The sequence below is a fragment of the Mixophyes fleayi genome, chromosome 11 (assembly GCF_038048845.1).
Source record: "Mixophyes fleayi isolate aMixFle1 chromosome 11, aMixFle1.hap1, whole genome shotgun sequence".
NCBI lineage: Eukaryota > Metazoa > Chordata > Amphibia > Anura > Limnodynastidae > Mixophyes > Mixophyes fleayi.
Window position 1 is genome coordinate 66,196,763 of NC_134412.1, and position 17,739 is coordinate 66,214,501.

Here is a 17,739-nt window from a genome sequence, read left to right on the forward strand (position 1 = left end):
GCAGATGGAGGATTGAATTGATAGAATGCAGCGTTCTAATACTTGATAACTGTTGTCAAATTATGTGAAGGTGTAATCAAAAGCTGCTTTTGCCAATGTCGTAAGGAATAATTAATGGATATTTATTTAAACATATAACCAAGTCAAGGATTAGGCGAATCAATAATATGCATGAAGGATAAAGCCATATTAAAACAAATATTAACTGCACATTGGATCCAAACTTGCGCAGATTGAGGAGGCAATCCAGGTTGGGCAAGGTAAGTACCCGAGCTGGATGACTTCAGGAACACCGAGTGCTGTAAACTGCCAGGAGACAGCCACAGGAGCAGACAGACATGGACACCCCATATACATTCTCACTGAATTTCTAATCCCTCCCCCTCTTTCAATCAGAACATATGGTCTTTGCAAACAAGATTATGGAAAATACTTCAACTAGAAATCCGCCAATGTTTAGTAATTATGTAGCCCATTTTCAAATACATATTGATCTAAACACTGTATCAGCCCTATGTTATGCCTCTGTCTATGAAGATTCTCCTCCTCTATAGTATTATCCTCAAGCTACAAAGCATAACAATGAGCCACAAAATCTATGGTGTAGTCAGTGTACCTTTTAAGCCAATTTTTGGCTTTAAGTAACCATTTAACTTTGAATAAATACTAATTTCACACTGTGGTCGATTTGATATATTTCTTTATTAACATGAAACCTCATATCATAATAAAGGAACATATCCACTTAAATAAAGTTTTTAATAAGCAATTAGAGCCTTGTCTTCCCCTCTGAGGATGGAATTGCTTGTTATCTAATGAGGTTGTATCAACTGTTTGTGTGCCATAAATGAAAGCTTGTATCTTATTAGATAGAATATGTAAAATAGACATATTTAGGAATTAATATGGGATATGGACTATAAACCTGTGCATGTATATCATTATGTGGGCGATATTTCTTGTATTAATAACATGAAATTACCAGCGCTTCTTCTTAAAGAATCCTTGCTGCTAAGAAAAAGGAAAATATTAATTAAATTCTGCTCACAGGATACTTTTCTATGCACACATATATAGAACCAATGGGATGCATATAGAGGTAATGTTTATGCTCCTTTAGTGAATATACTCGCAGTAAAGATGGTAGAATGAATTTCTTACTTGCTCTTTTCCTAAGTGTACGTAGCGTTCAGTCCTTCTCATGTTTCACAGCTGTTCTACCCATGAATGGAGCTCCTCTCAAGAATGAATTTCTTTGTTATCCACTCGATATGATCTCCTTGTCCCGGAGGTTCCAGGAAGGCAGTGAATGGTACACTGATTCCTGTAGATACGAAAGCCTGAGTAGACCAAATTACCTCCAATGTAGCCTCTAAAGCCTCTACCAATTCATTTCATCCTATTCAGACTTTGTCACGGATAAATCTTGTCTGCTTTTTGCTTCCTTATATAGTATAAAACTTCTGAACAACTTTATTAACAATGACAATGTTAAAATATTAAAATTGCATTATTAAATAAATAAAATATCTTTTTTTTATAATTACTTCATTGTTATGTTTAATCTGTGTGCATAAAAAACTTCTAATCCTTAGAAATTGAAATGTAGTATTATAAATAGAAGTATATAAAAACAATTAGTGTTTAGCTCAGGAGTGGCCATAAATGAAATTGTAAATTTAGTCCTGATGGTGACAATGTTTTCAGTCTATAGATGTGTTCAGTTTCCAATTTGGACATAGCAGGGATATAGTCTCCACCCCAACAATTCTTTGGTACATGTTTGATGCCTAAAAACTTCAGACCCTTAGGGTCTCTATTATGTTTGGTGAGGAAATGATTAGATACACTATGTGTAGTTACACCTCTCTGAAAAATCAGGATTATGGAGCATATCCGCAACATTAAATTTCCTTTCTGTGCGGCCCACATATTGGAGGCCACATGATATATAATGCCTTCAGAATTTCAATTTATTCTTTCTTTAATCTTATATTGCTGTTTAGTAGCCTTTGAAGTATTTGTCAAAGTCGGAATAGTTGACTCTATCTTGGAATTTCTACAGCATGCACATTCATTGCAATAATAAAATCCTTGACAGGTGTCATTACTACTATGTTCATGTATGGGTAGAAAGCTATGAGTCAGCATATTCTTTAAATTGTCTGCTTTTCTAAATACTTTTTTTGGCTTGTATGGAATAATTAGCTTCAAATCTTCATCATGTAACAATACATGCCAATATTTTTCAATTATGTTCTTGACCGTGCTATAATTACTACTGAATTTGGTGAAAAATACAGTTTCAAATCCTTTTTGTTTTTCTTCGCCTTTATACATTATAAGTTCACTCCTATCCATTTCTTTAAGACTTTTGACTGCTTCCTGCACTTGATGTTTGTCATAATTTCTTTGTATAACTTCTCCACCAAATTTCTCCCTGGCGAACATATTCTTTTGGGTTGGAACAGTTTCTTCTTATCCGCCTAAATTGGACTTTGGGTATGTTCTCTATCGAATGGGGATGATCGTTGCTATTAGCTGGTAGAAAATTATTACAATCCACTGGCTTCACAAAAGTACGTGTCATAATTGTACCTTCTTCTATTTAGACTTCTAAATCTAAAAATTGGACTTCTTGTCTGCTCGTACTCACTGTAAACTCCAAATTTACCTCATTCTTATTTATCTGACTAAGGAAGTTGTCCAACATTGCTTGTTCTCCATTCCAGATAAAGAAAATATTGTCTATATATCTATGCCAACAAATAAGATGATTTTGGTATTCCTCATTAGACTATATAGAATTCTCTTCCCATTGTGACATAAAGAGGTTTGCATAACTAGGGGCAAAACGGCTACCCATAGCGGTCCCCTTTTCTTGACGGTAGAATATTCCCTCATGCCAAAATTAAGTAAGTATAAATTCAATGCTGTCTATAATAAACTGTATTTGTTGGTTTTCAAGATCTGTGATACAACATAGCATTTGATATGTATGGCTACATCCATGTACATGGTTGATACACATGTATAGTGATCTGACATAACACATACATAAAATGTACAATTCCATTGTATCCCTTGAAGAATATGCAGCATTTGTGTAGTGTCTCTTAGGTAACTCTTTTGCATTACCACAACCTTTTTTAGAAATATATTAATGTAATGGGAGAGATTCGCAGTGATGGACTGTATGCCCGATATTATTAGGCGACCTGGAGGGTTTTTCAACTCCTTATGAATCTCAGGGAGTTATTAAAAATGGGTATTCTAGGATTTTTGATTTGTAAAAATTCAAATTCATCTTTAGTTAAAATCCCTACATCCTCTAGATGTCCCAGCAATAGTCTGATATATTTGCTATATTGAGAGTACCCAAGTGGGGGACATCCTTAATATGACTACATACCAGCCATATGCTTGCCATCATTTAAGTCCTGGATAATATTGCAAGCCCCATTAGAAACTGACACATCTCCTGTTGAGAAAGTCACTGGTGTGAAGAAAGGCATTTGAACAGTCCCCCTATCATCCAGGAAACAGGATTTAGCATGTGCTTTCCATTGTGGAATGCATGCGGGCTCATTTCACCAGCCTCCAGAACCGTTTGCCTATTGCTGTAAGAAAAGTGGCTAACGTTCAACTGCACTTCGCTTCAAGAAGCACTAAAGAACAACAAGTATAGAGGATTTAATAATTTTCCTCCAGAACGTTGTTTCTGACAATATTGATTTTATGGACTGCAATTTTATACTTGATTTCTTTTGCCATATTGATAGAGACTGATTTGATACATTTGCCTCCTCAATCCGCACAAGTTTGGATCCAACGTGCAGTTAATATTTGTTTTAGTATGGTTTTATCTTTCATGTATTTTATTGATTCACCTAATCATTGTCTTTGTTATATGTTTAAATAAATATCCAATAATTATTCATTATGACATTGGCAAAAGCAGCTTTTGATTTACACCTTCACATAATTATCTATTTGACATCAGTTATCAATTATTAGAACGTTTCATTCTACCAATCCAATCCTCCATCAGCACCCACCTGGACTAGAATGTGTTAGCACTGGATATAATTATCTATTTTATATTCATCAATAACCAACATGGAAACTATTCATTGTCAGGCCTTATACTGATCCAGTTTTATCCTAATTTGCAAACTGTGCTTTGGTTTTCTCTTACTAACAGTGCTTATGTGTACTTAAATCTTCATGCCCATTGTAACGTAGGGGATTTTATGCTAATAACTGTAACAATATATTCTATCGCTATAAATAAATTCTAAGAAATAAATAAAATGTAAATTTATACTTATCTCACCAAAATACTTTTAATTGTTATTTAAATAGTTTCAGAATAATGGACCCTCTAGACTGGTTAGTGTAGAAGGTAACAATAATACATTTCTACATACCTTTTATGAGTAATTATCTTGGCACTCTTAAGCAGTGGGGTGTTTAGCTTCGCATTAACACTGATTGAGTAGAGGTGCAAATAATTAATAGGCAGCCAAAAAATGTGTTTCCTCAACCACTATGTATTAAAATATGAGTCCTTGTCCGAGGTTTTGAAGACACTGATTTTCTTATCAATGTTTCTAAATAATCACTAGGACAAAACAGTACGGCCTTGTGCAAAGGGTACATTTCCATGAAGCATGAAAGTCATAAATATTTCTTGCAAAAATTAGTTTAATTAAAGCTATAGCATATAGTTACAATATTGGCTGCTAGACTCTTTTTTGTAATCGACTGTTTTTTTGAACAATTCTACATCAATCCGCCCTCTGATACCTTTGATATCACCTGATTTGCCAGCCCTACTATGTCACCTCTTCCAAAATTGTCATAAACTGCTAGATATTCAGGCATATTTTTTCACACCTGGATTTTAATCTTTTTCTATCCTTACCTGCATAAGACACTAAGTAGTATAGGAAGCATCTCATAATTATATAAATGATCATTAGGAACACAAAACATATTACTATATATTGTACTGTACCTGAAAACCATTGGGATAAACATGCACCTAGCCATGAGAGAGAATCCCATGTCTGTCTGCTGTTTTCCCTTGCCTGTTCCTGTAATTCACTAATTTTTGTTAAATGGCCCTCCACCACGTCATGTTGATCTAAAATAAAAGTATAGCACTCTTGGCTTTCTAATTTACATCCTTCTCCTCTCTCTGCTAACAACACATCAAGGGTTTCTTGGTTCTGTTATGACACTTTCCTTATTTGAGCCATTTCTTAATTTATGATGGTAAGTGATTATTTAGGTTCATTTATCAGCTTATATAAAATTCATGAATATTGTTGAAGTCTCAAGTAGGGTTTGCATACTGTCAGATAAAGGATGAATACCAGAACAGTTCATTTTTTGTTTTTGCATGACACCCCTCTTTTCTGTACCTTAAATACTTCTGGTAAACTATAGCATCACACAGTCACCTGTAATTTGATCATGGAATTTATCAATATCAGACAAATGAGTAGAAAGCAGTGTGTCATGGTTCTGCCTTATTTGTCTGCTCATTTGAGCCAAGTATTGTAACTGTAAAGTAATTTCCTGTAGCTGAGTCTGGTAAAGGGTCCATTTCTAAATGGGGACTTCCCCAAAAAGAATTTCGCAAGGCGAAATATGCAAAAGACAATGCTTCAGACCAGGCAAGACCAGTTTTCGTCTTAATCTTAGTCAATTAAGGGGCATATTTAATAAAGCACGATAGTGCTTTTAACGGATAATTAAGATCCCACAGTGTCCTCCGCAAATTTATTAAGGGGGCATCGCAGCAGATATCATGGATATCTGCTGCTTTGCACTCCTCTTCGTTTTTGGGAGCAGTCACCATTCAACAGAATGGTGACTGCTCCTGGCCGCAATCTAACAAGTCCCGAAAAAACATTTTTTTCGGGAACTTGTCATGTTAATGTAGCTGAAGCTCTCGTACATGAGGAAATCTAATGCTGTCAGCTCTGCTTCTACTGCATGTGGAACATACAAAAACAATTTCTGTCCCATGACAATGTCTGCAGATTTTTCAATCAGCAATGCAGCTGCTGCGACCGCTTTGAAACATACTTGTAGAACCCTAGCAACAGGATCTAGGGGGGGCATTGTGGTAGGCTACATGTCCTAACTGCTCATATGTAAAAAGAGAAAATGATTTGTCATATGTTGGAATACCTTGTGCAGGTGAACTGCGTAGTACCTATTTGAGTGCAGCAAAACATTCCTTTGTTTCTATAGTGTGCATGGCTGGGTCAGATGCCTTACTCCTTGTGAGCTCATACAACGGGACTGTTATCTGTGAAAAATTTGGGATATATTGTCGACAATATCATGTTATCCCTAGGAAGGATCTCACCTGTTTCTTGTTTCTGAGAAGTTGTACTGCTTGCACATCTTCTACTCTCTTGGTAGTAAGGTGTCTGTAACCTGGTGATAGACAGTGAGCAATGATTTGAACTTTTTGCTGGCACAACTGCACTTTAGTAAATATACCGCAAGGTTTCTATAGACAAACTGCGGGTTTGAAAAAGTGGTGATGTTGCCTATAGCAACCAATAAGCTTCTAGTTCATTTATTTAGTATCTTCTACTAAATGACAGCTAGAATTTGGTTGTTATAGGCAACATCTCCACTTTTTCAAACCACAGTTTAGTAAATAAACCCCCTTGTGTCCTTTCTCAGCCAAAAAACAGAGGAATGCCATTGTATCTTGTTAAGAAATCTCTAAGCCTTGTGAGCTCAGCAAAAAAGTCATCCACATATTGTATGAGTGTGAAGCCACCTGGTGGTGAATAATGAGGTCATTTTGGGATAAAGCTTGACTGAAAATTGTGGAGCTGTCAATGAATCCCATGGGAAATCCGGTCCCTGTATATTGTTGCCCCTTATAGGTAAATGTAGACAAATATTGACTTTCTGGATGTAATTATATACTGTAGAAAGCTGTAACTGTATACTGTAGAAAGCAGAACATAAATCTATCACAGAAAAATGACTGCTATTTTTTGGTATCTGTAACAAAATTGTAGTGGGATTGGGTAAAGCAGAAAAAAGATGTTGCATCACAGCGTTAATAGCTGTTACATCTTGAACCAGCCTGTAGCCATGACCACCATCTGGGTAAAATTGGAGTGTTGGCACTGCTGCTTGTTTTCATAAGCACCCCTTGATTTAACAGTCTTGTATTTAATGCCCATTTCAGCTTCAGACTTCAAAGAGTATTGAGGAAACTTAGATGGGGGTGCATGGATTCTTAATAAAATTTGTACTGGAGTGACTGTGGCAATCAATCCTAAATCATCTGGTGCCCTCTGTCCTCCGTGTGGGAGGAACTGATGAGAGGAGTATTTATCAATCTACGTTTGTACATGCACAATTTGGTTTCATGTGTCCATAACAAATTCTGTACAAATGTCTGATGTTTGTCAGGAATGACAAGAAAAAGTCCTGGTTTAGAAGATTGAATTATTCATCCTAGTTTACACAGAAAATCTCTTCCTATTAAACTGACAGGAGCATCAGCAGATAGGAGAAAAGAGTGGTGTTCTTCGGGTGGACCCAGTGTGACATTCACAAGTTCAGATTTATTCAACTGTACAACTCTTCCAGGCACACCAACTGCATTCACAGTTTCAGAAGACACAGGAAGAGTTGAAATAATAGACATGAGAGAAAATGCAGTCCCTGTGCCAACAAGAAAAGGTATTGTTTGTCTGTTAACCTCAAGATAGCCCCTCCTGCACTTTGCTGTGCAGGAGGGGCTGAAGCTGTAGAGCTTTCAGGGAAAGATGTGCAGTTAGAATTACAAGGAAATTAATATAATAAAAACTATTTATCTGCCATCTACGTGTAGAGTAAAGACAATCCCAAACAGGAAACAACATTTTATAAAGTTTTGTCCACACTGTGTTTTGTTAATGTGATAGTAGTGATTAAGTGTGAAGGAACATGACAAATTGTGCACACACAGCTTTTCATACTTCTATATGTACCCATTCACTTTTTATGCACCTAGAAAAAAAACATCAGGGTTGAATAAATCTAAGCAAGTTGGAGATTATTATTATTATTATTATTATTATTATTATTATTATTATTTTATTAAAGAAAGTAGGACTGAAGTGATTTTCATGGGAAATTACTTTCTCAACATATTGATACATTTTTCTTCTCTACTTTTGTAAATTTATTTTTTCAAAGCTATTATAGTTGCATCTAATATTTAAGGAGGTTTCCTGTAGTATGAAATACCCCTTCTATTGTTTCAGATTATAATAAAAACAAATGAAAGAATCTACTGCAGTAGAACTTGCATTAATGAGCTTGGTATTTAATCATATAGCACAAAGCTGCACTACTGTAGGGAAGAGCTTTTTATAATTTTTTTAATTTTATTTTTCCATGACTGACTGAATTATATCATGATATCAAGCTAGAGGAATACAATAGGTGCAGCTTTGATTTTTTTGATTTACATATTACTTTACAATACAGTTATTGAATTACTTTAAATACCAACAGGTACATTTTTTTGGATTACCGATAAACTCGAAAAAAGAATATACCCCTTAGCCAAAAATACAAATGTGTAGGTGTCTAAGCTCAGCATCTGGTAAACTATATATCCTGCAATACCCCAATAATTACAAAATCATATCAATATCATTCTATTAAATCCATAGAGCTTAACAAAATCTATACTTGCCAGGCACAGTGTTCGATTAAGTGGGCTCTTTAATCTGCAACTATAGGCATCTTTCAAAGATTGGCATGCCTGGTGTTAAGATAAGCAGGGGATCACTGATCAGTAACTTAGTGAGATGGATACGGTGAAATATGGTGAAAACACAAAATGTATTGTCAATTAGGCAGGGGGGACTGTGCAGAGCCGGATTTAGACCTCATGGGGCCCTAGGCAAGAAACTGGTTTGGGCCCCCCTCCCTGAAAAAATCCATACACACACACACACACAATACAAATATGCTGGACACACACAATACAAATATGCTGGACACACACACACACTATACAAATATGCTGGCCCCTCACACACACACACACACACACACACACACACACACTATGCAAATACACTAGCCCCTCACACACTCTATACAAATATGCTGGCTTCTCACACACACACACACACACAATACAAATATGCTGGACACACACTATACAAATATGCTGGCCCCACACACACACACACACACACACACACACACACACTATGCAAATACGCTAGCCCCTCACACACTCTATACAAATATGCTGGCTCCTCACACACACACACACACAATACAAATATGCTGGACACACACTATACAAATATGCTGGCCCCTCACACACACACACACACACTATAAATACAATGCCTGCCCACACACAGAATATGTACACAATATAACAATTTTACTTACCTTTCTATTGCCTTTTTCTCTTCTTTTCCATTCTGTTTCCTTCTTTCTTCTATGTTGCACTGCCGCTGCTCCTGTCTGCTCCAGCAGTGCTCCTTGCCAAATCCTCACTGAAAATGACGTCGGACGTGATGACGTCACGCCAGACATTCAGTGGGAGTGAGGAGGAGAGGAGACTGCTGAGAGCTGCCGCGCGATCAGGTGACTGTTTTTTGTTTTTTATTTATTAAATCGGCCGTGATTTTTTTTTTTCTATGCCAGCGGACAGAGGGGGATGACAGGCAGAGGGGAGCGCCCCTCCTCCTTGCCTACCCCGCTCACCATCGGCTCTGGGGGAGCCCTCTGGGGACCACTAGGCCCTAGGCAGTTACCTAGGTTGCCTAGCGGTAAATCCGGCCCTGGGACTGTGCAAGGAGTGAATGAAAATGTAAACAGGACACAGACACTGCATAGTTTATCATACAAGACTTAGGCAGGAATGACACAAGAATGTGAATGGAAAAGGTACCCAAACCACTACTGGAGCTGATTTCCAAGTCTCAGCCTGTTCCTAGGCCTATGGCAGCTGATTTTCTCCTCTAGATTACCCTCAGGTACAAGGATGTCCTCAGACCTTGGATATCACAAGGAACTTTAGAACTACAGCACTGGAAGCCAGGTTGTCATGACCAAGACAGAAAAACAAGGGTAGGTAGCAACAATAAGAGAACAAGGCAGACATCGGCTAAACAAAGGTACAGGGAAAACAGTTTACACAAGACATACAAAAATATGGAAAGCACAAGGCCACAGGAAAGACAAACAACAAAGAAAATTCAGATCAAAAGTTACTATGTGGAACTTGAGATAGAGAACACAATACTTCAGTACCCTCCAATGTACTAATAGGCCTTAAATCCTCCTAGAGGTTTCTGGGAATTTACTACAACTGGGAAAATAAGTGTAAGGAAGACATGCACAGAATTGAGAGCCAATATACACAGCAAGAATACACAGAGACAGACTTATTACAACACCTGCGCAAATACCCTAGAAGCTAAGGACCAGGTCCTGTGTGCAGAAGTCCACTGTGTAATCCCAGGCAGAATCACTGTAATTTTTGTAGAATGTTATCTTGTTGATATTTGTATTTCTTAAACAAAAATAAATCTATCTATAAAATTATTTAATTTTCTTTCTAAATCTTTTTACTTTTAGAAAACTGAATACATGTTTAGCGGTAAAATAATATACTAGCTCATGGACGGGGAAATCATATTTAGATATTATTGATAACATGGCAGAGTACAGTTTCTGCAACCAGTCAGATTAGTTCATTTGTGAGAATAATAATGTTTGTTTCTTTCCATGTCTGTCCCCATCAGGAAATGTGAAGTGTTTATATATCATCGAAATATACACATTGCCCCACTGCTGATGAAATAGTAAGCCGCTGTTATAAAAAAACACAAAAACCTTACATGTATTCTATAATTACATTTGGTTCACTAATTTATTAAAATAAATTGTCCTCCAAAAGGAAATCCATATTCATTTTCGCCCCTCTACAACAAAAAAGATGGCTTACTGAAACTTCCATTGTGCCTCCTGTGATATGAACATTGCCCTGCAGTGTAACCAGGGCCGTCTTTCCCATAGGGCACAATGGGCAGGTGCCCGGGGGCCCTGCAGCCCAGGGGGGCCCGTCGGAGGAAGCCAAAAAAAAAAAAAACCTGGAAAAAGAAAAGACGAAAATACTTACCGTGCTGTCAGCTGGCGATCCGGCTCCCTCCCTGGTCTCCTCCTCCGTCGCGCTGGCAGTGCATGTTGGGCATGACGTCATCATGCCCGCCCGACATCCATTGCGGAGCGCGTCAGAGGAGGAGACCACGGAGGGAGCTGGATCGCCAGCTGACAGCACGGTAAGTATTTTCTTCTTTTCTTTTTCCAGGTTTTTTTTTTTTTTTGGGCTTTCTAAGACGTGCCCATATATATAATCATTATTTTTTTTTTTGTATATATAGGGGCCCCGGTGCACTGCTGTGCCCGGGGGCCCAAGATGGTCTTAAGAGGGCCCTGAGTGTAACAGTGATGTATTTGCCAATCTCACCTATAGAAAGCAGCGTGTTGTATCTGGTGATTTTGAATTCAAACTTGGGCGAGTTTTCAAAATTGCAGCTTCATACATTTGGCGATTTGTATAGCTAGAGTGGGAAAATATCAGGACGGTAATTTGGAGTGATTTTGAAAATGGTGATTTTGAAAGAAACACATCTCCGGCGATTTTTGCATCAAACCGATGGTTAATTAATCTGCAATTTTAAACTCGCCTGAGAAAATTGCTGGAAATTCAAAATCGCAGCTTGATACATTTACCCCAGCTCTATTTATAACATAGAGCTTGGGTCTGACATTGTGGGGGGGATGCTGCAGGGGAGGAACAGTGAGGAGAGGGGATGCTGCAGGGGAGAAACTTTGAGGAGGGGGTGATGCTGCAGATGTGAAACAGTGTGTGTGGGGGGAGGGGGGGATGCTGGAGGGGTGAAGCAGTATGTGTGTGGGGGGGATGCTGCAGGGGTGAAACAGTGGGGGGGTTGATGTTTGGAGGGCACAGGGTGATGAAGAGGGCATTTTTTTCTCTTCTATACTTCTCACCAAATTAATTTGATAAAAAGGTTACATTTTATTTAAAGAATACATATTATTCAATTAGATTATTCATAGAACAATAAATGTACACTGTTTAATGTACTTGTATTATTCTCTTTATGAAAGTTTATGATAAGATTTGTATTAAAAGAAGAAAAGCATTACTGAATGAACAAATAATTTATAAAAGAGAGGGGTGCAGATTTATTTTTGGCAAGGGGGCACCAGACATGCAAGCAGTGGCCCTGTGTTTTGGAGTAAAAAGGTGACTGAGGGTGATGAAGTGATTTCACTCTTGTGGGCCTGATTCCTTAGGGAAAGTAAGGCAAAAAAAATGTGTAAGCTTTCTCCTGGACTAAACCATGTTACAATGCAAGGGGTGCATATTAGTTTATTGTTTTGCACAGAAGTTAAATATTAACTATTTTTTCATGTAGCACACAAATACTTAAAGTTGATCTAGGACATGCTCTACCGCGACTATAAATCTGTTCCCACATTTTAAATTTAGCTACCCCCTCCAATGCATTTTGCCAAGGTGCAAAGTTACAAAGTTTTTTTTTTTTGCTTTACTTTCCTTAATGAATCGAGCCTGTTACGTTTGTTTTGCAGTCCTTGATGAATCAGGCCCTAAATGTTTTGCTCAAACAAATCTATATACTGAAGCATATGGCCTAGGCAATCCTCTATGACCCCTATTTGATGACGGAAGCCATACAGGTATACCTGGGTCAACTCTAGTTCTCATCGGCGGCCTCTATGGACGAGTAAAAACTAAAAAAATTGTGTCGCAATTTTCATTTATTTTCACTGATTTAAATTTTCCCTAAATACACATTGCATATATACTTTTTTGAGAACTGGGGTTATTTTTTATATTTTATGGAAATTTTTTATTTGTCTTATTTTGGACTATTTTATAGAGCAGAAGGCATCAAATCTGTTTCCTCAACCGGAATATGTGGAAACCTCTATTGATTACACTGCATGCACAAATTTATTCTACATGTCTCTTACAGAATGCAAAGAGGTGAAAGCATAAGGTAAGAAAGTTTTATTAATGAGCATACCTGCACACTCACTGAAGTTACGATGATGCAATCATTTCGTTTGGCCAACATCATCATCACCATTTATTTACATTGACCATATAAGGCCTACAGAATTATGTCTATATAAACAACAAATAGGATAAGATGCTACATTTTATTTATTTTCATCCAGGTTTATCCATGATGGGCCAGCCATTTCCAAGGCCATTGCATCCTCCTTCACCTCTTACTCCATCTCCTCCTCTAACCTCTCCTTCACCACCACTTGCACCCGTCATCCCTCCACCTCAAGCGACCCCCTTCCTCAAGAATCTGGGATTTCTGTGTGGCCAACCTGGTTTCTGCATCATTGTACTGTGAAACAGAGAATCAAATAATTTCTTTTTGTTTCAGCTGTTGCACACTTATGCCCAAGGTATATATTTAGAGAGAGATCTATCATATATATATATAGCGATGTATTTACATGTTCATATACAAAATATAACTACATTTTCAAAAATGTGCATAGCTATCTTTGTACACATACATATATAAAACGTACTGGTAAGTTAATTGGCTTCTGATACAAAGGGACCCTAATGTGTTTGTGTGTATATGGTATGGAATTTAGGTTGTAAGCTCCAATGGGGCAGGGGCTGTGAATAATAACACATTCTCTGTAAGATGCTGCATCATATGAATGGAGCTATATGAATAAGTAATAACTAATAATAATAATATTGCATATAAACAAATTCAATTCGATACATTAGCTATATTTATTTCTAAAATATTTCTCATTTGTTAACAGGTGGCGGGATTTCAAGAGGCACCTGAAAGATAAGAAGTCAAACACGCCATTACATGTACCGCCTACAGTAGACCGCCCCTCCCCTCTTATGCATATCTAAGAGTAATGAGGTGGTAGTGTCAGATGCCAGCATGGGTGCATATGTGTAACTTTTTCTTTTTTAGCATACGTAGTATACATTTTACACTGTAGAAACAGGCATCAGTTCTACTCTGCATCAGCCTCAGAGTCTGAAGTAGGAGATAAAGGACCTGATTCAACGTAAGTCCATTTGCTGCGCCAAAAAAATAGGTGTTTTGCACTGCACATGTGCAAAAAAATCTGTCCAAATGTAGAGATTGATGTAACCTGCACTTAGTTCCTCAAAACATCTGTGACAATGTATTGTACATTTTGTAAGTAATTTGTTAGAAAGCTGTGCTTTCATTTGTTTGTGTGTTTTCTGTTATTTATTAGTATAACTGATTTGAAAATTGCTTTTCACACACTGGTATACCTGCCATCTGTGTGTGACAGAGCTCATATATATTATTTCGGGAAAATAAATTTGGTATGAAAATTAAGCTGCTTGTAAGGATAGACATATTTATTTTTGCTTGCTTTGCTTTGACAATTGTTATACAGTATATTAAAAAAAATACTGTCTCAGAAATATTGAGCAGTGACTTTAAGGAGGCATATATGATACTACAGTCCCAGAAATGTCATGAACATTAAATGTGATAATAGTCTTGATGTATCTCAACTACTCAGCACTAAATGCAGTCTATCAATCCTGTATTGACACTTTAACTGGACTATTGATAACCCTTTCATTTGGTTCTCGGGCGTCCTACAACTAAAACGCAACATTAAATACAATATTTATGTCTGTAATGGATGCAGAAATTGTGCATTTTATTTTCCACTGTGGCTCAACACCATCATTGTGACATTACAGATGGTTAACTCCAATACCATATTAGCCACATTAGAACAAAATACACGGTCTCTTTTACACCTTAGCATTTGCAGGTCACTCAACAGTCAGCACATGTTAGCTAGGATTCAATCTGTATTCTGGTTCATAAATTTGATGCCCCATGGAAAGTCAAATATATATTGGTTATATGGAGTAACAGGATACATTTCTCCAATTGACTGTTGAAAGCTCAAGTGATTGATTGCAAAAGCATGTTCAAGAATATAAACCCTATCAAATAAATAGTTTGGCTGTGAAAGGTGTACTTGCATGTTGGACAGCTTTCTTAAAAGCCAGATAGAGGGTTCCTGAATGAGTGCTGGCAGAGATGAACAAATACTATACTTTATTGAAACGGACAAGCCTGGAGTTGTGTCAGTACTAAATAGAATGGATTTTACACATTTGACTCAATTGTTTGAGGGAAATGTTGTCTTTCAATATAAACTGAGCTGGTAAGATACAAAGGGATACCTTTTACTATGTGTTTCCTAGATGCTAGCACCACCCAGGTTAAGTTAGCAATTATAAAACTGTATAAAAAGAACCAGGTAGACATAAGTGCTTTGTTATTAATTTATGTTTCTGTTTTTGAAACTTGTACCCAGATGAAACAATCAGAGTAGTGGACAAACTTAAATGGATAATGAAACATTGTATTACATTTATCGTAGATGGGGAATTGCTTCTCAATCTCAACTGCCAGACAGCAACTGAACCACAATGCTACTTCCACACAACTAGCCACTAATGATTCCGCACCCTCCATGTCTAGTCACACCAGTATGCTATAACTTTCATTCCACAAGGAGACATTTAAAGACAGCAATCCTCTCTGTTTTCTGATACTCTGTCCTCTCTTTAACAAGAAACTCTTGCTGCTCAATTACTCGCTTACAGAAACATTGCCACTCAAACCCAGAGTCACCAAGAGGCATTTTGGGCCTCGGGTCGGCCACTTCTTTGGGGCCACCAAATGCTATTGTACCCCTCCCCTCTGTGCTCCTGCTGAGAACCTCTTCTTTTACTTCCTATCACAATTTATCCCCACTAATCCCTATCTCTACCAATCCCCCATCCTTCTGTATACACCAGACAGCTGTTATTTTAGGAGGTGTCAGCACTACTCTCCTCCACTTAAGGAGATCTTGCTAAGCTCTGACTTCTCCTGTGTGTATGTTTGTGGTGGGATTTCTTTCGAATGCATTTTAATAAGCTCTAGTGTCCCTCATTGGTTGGTATGAGTAGTCAAACTAGGCCAGTATATGGTGGTATGCCATAAAGCCACTTTTCCTACTCTTTGATACCGCCACTTCTAAATTTGTGCTTCGACCACTGTTTAGTATTGAAATTTGTGCAGGGTGTTTGGCAACAAAGTTTGTGTAATATGTGATATGCATGTTGTCCAATGGGGTTTGTACAAGAAATTAATGAATTGTTCTAAATGGTTTCCGAATTATGCTCATCATTCCTTATTTGGCTTTCACATGTTTTGTCAGTGGAAATTGGGCTTGCACGTTTGCACTCATACCCCAAACATACAACACAACGCAGACATAAGTGACCATAATAGTAAGCTGTACACTGGCTCAACTCTTAGCCCAAGCTCCCACTTTCTCTTATTCTCACAAATATAACTCTTTGGATATTTCTGAATACTGTTGGAAACGTCACAGCAGTGCTGAGGTTTGACTTCATACCGAAAAACAAGGATGTTTTAGGATCTACAGAACTACCATCTCTGTCCAGCTGTGGGACCCACAGAGCTCAACTATAATTGCTGTTTCAACATATGTTCAGCTACTGCTCTTTTTCTGTCCTCCCCTTTGCCTCCAAACTACTTCAGTGAGTAGTGTACAATCGCCTGTCTCACTTTCCTCTCATTCCATTCTCGACTCTCTGCAATCAAGCTTCCGCTTTCAACATTCCACTGAAACTGCTTTCACAAAAGTGACCAATGATCTACTTACTGCAAAATCTAATGGTAATTTCTCCATACTCATTCTCCTAGATCTCTCTGCTGCTTTTGATACTGTTGATCGCCCTCTTCTCCTACACACCTTCACTCCATTGGCCTTCGTGACACATTCCTTTCCTGGTTCACTTCCTACCTATCAAACCGCTCCTTTAGTGTTTCTACCTCTGGCACATCCTCCCCTCTACTCCCACTATCTGTTGGGGTCCCACAAGGCTCTGTTCTTGGCCCATTTTTCATTGTGCACCTCTTCTCTTGGGGCACTAATTCGCTCATTCGGCCTCCAATACCATCTCTACACTGATGACACCCAAATCTATATCTCTTGCCCTGACCTTTCTCCTTCTGTACTATCTCGTTTAACCAACTGTCTTTCTGCCATCTCCACATGGATTTCGCAATGCTATCTAAAGCTACACATGTTCAAAACAGAAATTAGCTTCCCTCCGGCCAGAGTCACCACCTGCCCTCAAATCTCCCTCACTGTAAATAACACCACAATTTCCTCAGTCTCCCAAGCCCGCTGCCTTGGTGTCACACTTGACTCCACCCTCTGCTTTATTCCTCACATCCAGACTCTCTCCCACTCCTGTTGGCTCCATCTTAAAAACATTGCCAGAATACACCATTTTCTTACTCGACATGCTAACAAAACTGTTATCCATTCTCTCATCATCTCCCATCTTGAATATTGCAACCTCCTGCTATCTGGCATTCCTAACACCCATATATCCACACTTCAATCCATCCTAAATGCTGCTGCAAGACCGATCTTCCTCCCTCACCACTTCGCATCTGTTGCACCACTTTGCAAATCCCAATACTGGCTCCATTTTGTCCTCCAAAATCAAATTCAAATTATTCACCCTTGCCTACAAAGCCC